Consider the following 8,552-nt stretch of genomic DNA (forward strand, 5'->3'; position numbering starts at 1 on the left):
GCTACGGGAAGAGAACTGTGCTTGGCCAAGGTGGATTTTTTAGCTCCCTGTTTGTTGAATGTATTAATGCTAAGTGACAGTGATAACTAAATGTCAAGAACATTGACATTCCTTGATGTTACAAAGGACACAAAAGGACTCTCTACTCATTGGGACCCAGGAGGCCATAGATGAGTGAACTTTGTATCTGATAAACTAAGAAATCTCTCCAAGGAGCTAGTATGCTCAGGACTGTATATAGACTGTTTTTGAGTGGCAGATGTTACTATTTCTCTTAAAAGAGTGGAACCCAATCAGAATTCTTCTCCACTTTACCCTTGCTTCTCCAGCCATAAAATAAACATAATATGACTTTATTAGTCTGATGAATGTGACAGAAATTTTATGATGGAAATTGAAAATCTGTCCTATGCACATACCACATTGTTCTCTGTTCTGTCTCCAGCAGTTCACTTCCTCAGGCCAACCATGCTTAGTTTCATACCAGTTCTCCAAGTAAGGCCCCTTATTTAGGTTTTCAAATGTGCTCAATGGGTTTTCATCTCGTTTTTCAGCATTGTTGCTGTGCAGGGGCTTCTAACTTCACACTAGGACGCATTTCCAACTCTATCTCCATCTCTGAAGGAAGGATGATGGTCACAAGTGATTGCTTTAAAAAGCCAGAAAACAAACAATAACAGCAAATTTCAGAAAGGCAAGAACATAGCTGAGAATCCATTAAACGAGAAATCGAGACTCATCAAATAGATATCACCATTCATTCAATGTGCAGTACTTTCTCACAACCTGCTAAGCATTGTGGGAAGGGCATGGGAGAATAGAATGTGGCCATTGCTGTCACTATCTATAGAAACACATATGATAAGTTAATGGGAGGGGAGAATAATGAGAGATTTTGTGTGTATATGTGCTCATTTTCAGAGACAAACTGCCACATGTGCCTTCTATATTTCTTACATAGAAGTTACAGGGCTCTCATAAATAGTCAGTGGATTATATGGTAATTAATATTAATCATGGTCTTCAAAGTCCACTTTGATTTTAACTATTCAGAGCACATGAAGAGCGAAACTGCTCCTTCTCACCTTGGTCAAATTTCAGTCAGAGAGGAAGTTGGCAGAAAAGTACAGACTTTCCTGAGAGAGACTAGCTAGGTGTGTTGTTGCAGAACCAGAAAGGCTCCACCCACAAACCTAGTTCCTTGCCTCTAACACCTGAGTTCCACCCTGTAAACATTCTCACTCAATTTTGCCCCTTTGAGAGGGAGCGGTTACCTCTCAGCTCAGCTACAGAAGTGCGGCTGGGTATCAGTGGGTGACAGCTCCTGGCTATTCTCCTGCCCAGCCTCCTCTGAGACAGCTACAGTAGCCACTGTTTGTGGTCTACCTCCCTTTGTCTGGGAAGAAAAAGAAAAGCCTTGAGGACCCACTACTGCCTTCCAGGTAAGACCACAAAGCACGTTTCTGGTCATACAAAGAAGTCCGTGTCCTTCCATATGCTGACTGATCCTGTTCCTAAACTGGCTTTCCAGCTCCATGGTATGTTGATCCAGGTTCATGGTCTTGCATATGAAATTCCTCCATCCTTACTGTTCAGGGTTCACAGACTGAAAGTTTTTGGGCTCTATGGTCAGTTGCCATACTCATCTCTACATTGATTTTTTTTAAAAATCATAACTTCTTTGTGAGCTTTGTAGAACTGCCATAGTTTTCTCTACTCTGTGGCTCAGTAAACTGAGGCCTCATCAGTTGAGGGGATGAATTCATGTATGAACCATTGGTTCAGAACAAGATGAAATCTGGCTGTCACTTCTTGCACCTATTCTTTACCACCTAAGGTGATCTTGTCATGTAAGGAGTCAAGAGAGTTGAAAGATCTTCCTGAAATTTTAATGATAAACAAAGGGTGATTGTTTTTTATTATCATGAAGGCTTTTTTTCCAAGATAAAATTTCTCTGTGGAGTCCTGGCCATCTAGGAATTCTCTCTGCAGACCAGGCTGGTCTTGAACTCAGAGATCCCCCTGCCTCCGCCTCCCTTGTACAGAGATTAAAGTTGTGTGTACTATCTTGTCTGGCCCTATTTTTAAAAGTTGAATTAAAAGATATTTGTATGGTATTATATATGTATATGTATATGTATATGTATATGTATATGTATATGTATATGTATATGTATATGTATATGTATATGTATATGTATATGTATATGTATATGTATATGTATATGTATATGTATATATGTATATCTTCACAGACAGCTGTTTTTAGACAGCAAGTAAAAGGATGGATGAGAAAGGAAGAACTTGTAAATTGAAAAGTTATATGCACACATGAGATGACTGAGTTGTAGCACTTTCTGTGTGTGCTGGGTCTCTGGGGAAGAAAATTGGAACCTGAGTCTGATTGGCCATCTATTAATGTCATAGAAGCATCTTCAAGGCATGCATCATGAAGTCCTGGAGAAAGTGATAGCTTTCATTCTCATGGTGAGAGGTGGAAAATAAGTCTCAGTGGTGCTGAGATGCCCCAAATCCTGTCACAGTGACCCCTGTGATTCCTCGTCTTATTGAAACTCTCATCATATCTCTGTTTTAAGAAAGTCTTAGCCTCAGAGAGTGAGCAAGAGGTTTATTTTTTATGATGGTAACTTAGTTATCATTTCTCCCTTCATTCTTAAAGGTGTAGATTCGTCTCAATTAGAGAAGCATATGCCACCCCCAGCCCTGTATCTGTGAGTTTATTTTGAAACTGACCAATATTCATTCCTGCAGAATCATGGTAAAGATTAAGTTCAGTCCTGAAGAAAGTAACCAATTGCCTTCTACAAAATATTATTATTATTTCCAGATTGATAACATGATGTTGGGGCGTTATGCCACTGGTCATCATGAGAACTATTAAGTCAAAGGCAGGTCTTTTATGCCTTTGCTGGCATAGTGTGTAGTGAATGATGCTGAGTATCTCAAAGCAGCAGCTGACTGGTTCAGCATGGCGATGATATCATTCTATAATATTCCTCCCATTATATACTTTAGATACTTTGTATTCTGCTTATCACCTAGTAGAAATGCCATTGTGCTATGTAGAATAGGGGCATTTATACGAGAAGCAGCATTTGGCTCTTGTACAATTAAGCCATTTTTTTGGAATATTCTTTAGATGTGGAGTAGGAAGATAGACAAGAAGTGATACTGTCCCTGTTTTCAGACAGCATTGATTTTTCTAAGATATCACCCAGATACTAGCCTCAAGTCTTAAAAATAATTGGATTTTACTCACTAGGACCTAATGGCAGGTTCAAGTCTAAGAATTTGATTAATCTAAAGGTTTTAGTTCAGCATATACAGGTGAATCCAGCATGCAGATGTGTTTTGATTTTTCTTCACTATTAAAGTCAATGCAAGTATTTAATGGGAGTGTTTAATGAAACACAGGCAAATATTTAATTATTCAAAATGGTTAGGAGGTTTGACAATGCTGGATCCACATTTTTATATGGGAAGTGTACCAGTGGATCTGTTCCCCATAGGCAGAACACGCACTCCTCAGAGCTGCACAGCTCCCTGATCTCATCCAACCTCTTAAGGATCAGAGTCTCTTAAATCATTAACTTTCAAAGGAGTGCTGGAGGTATATGATGGGCCAGCCAGCCCACAGATCAGTGTAAAGTGATCTTCAGAGAGAAGGGAAGTAAATTCCTTGGCCCAGGCTTCTGTGTATAAAGGAGGTAGAAGATGTGATGATGACCCAGTAGTATATAGCCCACTGGATAGGGTACCTATGTAGGCTGTTTTCTTGAACTAGATATCAAGACTCAGTAATACCAAAGCTGCAGTATTATTCAGGATGATAGAGCTTTGGCATAGTCTCTATGACTGTGTAACCACAAATAGACAGAAAAGACAGCTGGCAATAGCAGACCAACATCCTTTACTCAAAAGATCAATTGCATAGAATTAAGGAAAGGGATTTTATGTACTACAGGTCAGAGGAAGTAACAAAAATTGCTAGGATTATGGAAAAGTATGCCAATAATACATTTTTATCATATGGTTATTAATGCAATAATTACCTCTTGGTTGCTTTGGATACATATAATTCTAACGCTGAATATTTAAAGTGGATGTGAGCTTTCCCTAAAGGGACTTTCATCCATTGTGAAAATGTGTACAGGAGGGGAAAAGGCAAGCAAACAACAAAAGCCATGGACACAGAGAAACAAGCAATAAATAGCTCAAAAAGGACACAAAGGCAGTGCTTCCACAGGGTAAGGAGAGATTCATGACACGTGAGTGGGCTGCCACCAGAGATGCTCCTGAGGGAAAAGAAGACACATTTGACATGAGCTTTAGACAGATACAGATAAGAGAGTTTCCAGTAAGAAAGGACAGTGAACAAAGGTGCAATTGATGGTAGCCTGAAGTGCCTTTGAAAAATAGATGGAGCTCACTGTGGCTTCAGATGGGGCCAGTGAGTTGATTTAGAACCTGTCTGGAAATCTCAGTCTGCCCCAGATTGCTGGCTAAGAACACTAGATCATGTGCAGACATAGCGAGTTAAGTGAACATTGTCACCCTCAACCAGGCATCGAGCCAGGCTCCTCGTTATCGAAACCCACAGTTTGGCTGAGACAGAACACCTGCTCAAGTGTACCTTAAATCTGTTTTAAGGTTTGAGGGAAATTAGCACATAAAAGCCATTCATGACCTAGTGTTTCTAAATATAGTAGCCAGCTCTAAGTAAGGAAGACAAAGAGGTAAATATACCCTTCTTAGAAATACAGATGAAGATGTCTTCCATGCATTGAAAAACTCTTATAAGTGGTTTTTAAGGTGTCGATAAAGTTCGTAATCTGCCCCCTAGCATTATTCTGGATTATCTGGAAGTCAGAAAAGTGATGTTGCACAGGTTCCTCTGAACTCTTTATCGAGGGTGATCTGGAGAGTGAGTGTTACTAAATTGCCCTCCTGTCTGGGAGGCAGTAACTTCAAGAAGCACTTAGAACAGGTTCTTCGATGAGCTCTCTTCTCATTCTTCCTTAATAAAAGGTTGGTGAGAAGCATGAGTGCAGGTATGTGGTCTGAAGCTGTCCTGGTGGGTGGAATGATGGTGGCCAAATCTTAGCTGCACTGACTACAGCAAATGGGCAACAGGCCAGGGCTTCTCGTTTTATCATGCATTGGTGTGTGATTGTATGTGCACGTGCTGTAAATGTCTACTTTAAAATAGGTCAGTGGGCACTCTGACCTAGATAAAAGGAAGTATTTGAACAAGGTCCATTCATGATGTCAGCAAATTTTAATAATCAGAGCTAGTTTTGAGCAACTGCTTAGGTAAAGATGCTATAATTTCAGTTGCTAAAAGCCATTTATTGGATATTGGGTATTTTGCAAAGAACATTTCATCTTCTCTAACCCTGTGAGCAGTTCTTCAAGGAGGGAAGACTGAAGAAAAATGCTAAGTGTCAAAAGGGAGAATGTATGAGTGGCATAAAGTGTCAGGTAGATTGGGGGTAGGACTAGCAGAAGGGTGAGAGTGAATGGAGTGTCCTATGGACAAGCATCTTACAAGGTAGGTCTTCCGAGTGTTGGGATTCTTGTGTCTGGTTGACTGAGTGGAAAGCAATGGCGTGGGGAAAAGGGAAAGAGGACCCTGTGACTGTCTTGAGTGACAGGTAGAAAGGAGTGGCTTTGTCTCAAGAGGGGTCGGCCATGCGAGGAACAGATTTCAGAACAAATATTAGGGGCTTTCTTTGAATCACATAAAGTTTTAGAATTTGAGTTGTCAATCATCTAGAATTCAGTGAAGATATTTTCACATGTATGTATGTATGTATGTATGTATGTATGTATGTATGAATGTATGTATGTATGTATGTATCTATCTATCTATCTTCATCATCATCTATCTATCTGCATATATACACACATATACAGGTGTACATACATATATGTGTATCATATATACTTATATATGTGTACATCTGAACACACATACATATATAATTTAAAATTACTAAATAAGTTAGTATATAGAGTAAACATAAGCAATTTCCAGCTGCCTTCTGGGATGATGCAATTTCTTTGAGTTACAGACGTGGAAGGAGGCACAGTCCCAGTGGCGTACCAAACAGGAAGAGGTTTGGCAGGGGGCCTCCACCAGCTCAGAAGAGGATTTTAACACCAGAATCATTTATGATCTCCTTCCTATCCTAACACAGATATATCATTTCCCCTGTACTTTGTGTGGACAAAGTATTATTTTCTCACCTTCATTCTAGTCCAGACCACGCTTAGCACACCTTCTGCTCCCTGCTCGCTTTGGTTCCAAAACAACATGGGAAGAGCTAGAGAGGAACACCATCCAGAGTGGCCTGAGTCTGTACAAATGTAGACAAGCAGGTAGGATGCTACTCAGGGGTGGAATCAGATATGAGTGAGAACTGGACAGAGAAGCCTTCAGTGTGGGAAGTTCATGAGAAAACATAGAGGTTTTGAAAATGATGGCTGTAGATATTCATCTATTCATCCATAAGAGATTCTGTGAAATGGGGAAAATTTGTACTAGCCAAAAAGGAAGTGGGGGCCTCCTTTTTTTAAAAGGTGAGAGAAAGATGCTAGAAATATACTTTCATGGGGATTAAAATGTGATCAGTGCACATAGATAACAGCATCGTATTTAATATTTTATAAACCATGTGGAGCAGCTGAGATGAGATTACCATCATATAATTCTTTCAGTTACAGAAAATCAGGCTCAGGAGCTTAAAGTCATCTGCTCAATACCAATAGCAGATGGGATTTAAGGCTGAGGCCTGAAAACTTGAGTTTAAGGTTCTCACAGAGAAGAGTCTACCCATGTGAGTTTAGAAAGCATTTAAACTTTTAGAACTCTCTAGAAATGTCACCCAGCTACTGCAGTTAGAGAGTCTTTTCTCTCAGGGAACTCATACTTCTCAGTGGTTTCTCCTGAACTCAGTGCACTTTTGCACTTAGTGTGGGGAATTTGGAGGCCTGGAAAGGAACTAAGACTTAGCATGTACAACAGTGAAAGTTCTTCCAACTAGTATCTATCGATCAAGGCTTCAAGTTGAATACCTAATGCTGGCATGTAGGAATCAAGTTTCAGATACCGAGGCTCATGATCAGCCTGCCTCCTTTTCCTTCCTCTAAAAGAGCACTGGTCTCTCCTACCAACATCTTGGTACATTCACATGCTATCTACTTAAAGACCACACATATTCACTGGTCTTGGTACACACAGCTCCAAACATGTACTCCTTGGTCTTCTGATCTACAGGACTCTAAGTTGGGATAATGCTGTTCTTCATAAGGACTACATTTAAGTGCACATTATTTTGACACAGTCCTTCAGCTCCAGAATAGGAAGCTTTGTGTTCCCCTTGCCATTCCTCCAGTGGGGTGGCTTTCTTCTCCTATCACTGATGGCTCCTAATAGAAATCTCTCAGTAGAAGCCATCACATTGGCCTTCAGCCTTAGGTATCTTCTTACTGACGTGCCTATATTCATAAGTAGCACAAGGCAGTATGACTTTCTATGGAACATCTAGAATGCTCTTGATACACATTTTCTAGATGTCTACTGCCTTAACCCAGCCATTGTGCAATGATCCATCTTATATTGGATCCATCTATCCATATTGACAAAGACCCAATTCTTCAGCAATATACTTCTCAATGGCAGAAACTCTCTGTATATATCTTCCTAACTGCCACTTCTCTTTCTAGCCTGGGGCTTAGCCAAGAGCACTGTTACACCAAATGTGCTCTAATTAATTAAATAAATGAGGTGTTCTTTTATATCATGTAGAGTAGCACTAGGTCATTTCACTTATGTCAGACAGAGAAAAAAAGGGTAAAGTACCTACAGTCAAGACAGTCTTGTATGCAGAATTAATTAATTAGGCAAATCAAGTCTAAAGCTTCAGAAACCAATGAGTGCAATTCATTTTCCTCTTGAGTTGGAGAAGCATAAATTTGGATAATTTATGTGTATACTTTGAAAATCTGACATCATTATTACCCATGCTTTTAACTCAGAATTGTATGGCTCTGATTATTAAAATTTGCTGACATCATGAACATCTATTTGTGAGTACACTTAGTAGAAGATCTTACCTTGTCAGTAAGAAAAGATGAACCTATTAATGAGAAAAATGTCTATACAAACCTATGTACCTCAGCCTTTCAATCTCACAACATAAAAAGGAAGTTCTGTCTATTGCTATTGTTGTGTCGGTTTGTATTATTTTGAGACGGGGATCACTATGTAGCCTTGGCTAACCAGAGATCTCTGTAGACCAGGGTGACCATGAACTTACAAAGATCTGTCAGCCTCTGATTCTGAAGTGTTGGGATTAAAGACACTTAGTACCTGGCCTCTCTTTCCACATATGCAGCTAGAGACACGAGCTCCAGGGGGTACAGGTTAGTTTATATTGTTGTTCCACCTATAGGGTTGCAGATCCCTTTAGCTCCTTGGGTACTTTCTCTAGCTCCTCCATTGGGGGCCCTGTGATCCATCCAATAGC

At 39.9% G+C, this 8,552-nt stretch overlaps 1 protein-coding gene across 1 annotated transcript in view; it reads left to right on the forward strand.

Moving 5' to 3' along the window:
- The first annotated feature begins 1,236 nt into the window (after positions 1–1,236).
- Tprg1 (tumor protein p63 regulated 1) overlaps positions 1,237–8,552 on the forward strand; it is a 137,963-nt gene continuing 130,647 nt past the window's right edge. The window contains exon 1 of the mRNA XM_021185635.1: positions 1,237–1,442. The gene's annotated coding sequence lies outside the window, so the exon portion shown is untranslated. The remainder of the gene's footprint in view (positions 1,443–8,552) is intronic.

The sequence above is a fragment of the Mus caroli genome, chromosome 16 (assembly GCF_900094665.2).
Source record: "Mus caroli chromosome 16, CAROLI_EIJ_v1.1, whole genome shotgun sequence".
Classification (NCBI taxonomy): domain Eukaryota; kingdom Metazoa; phylum Chordata; class Mammalia; order Rodentia; family Muridae; genus Mus; species Mus caroli.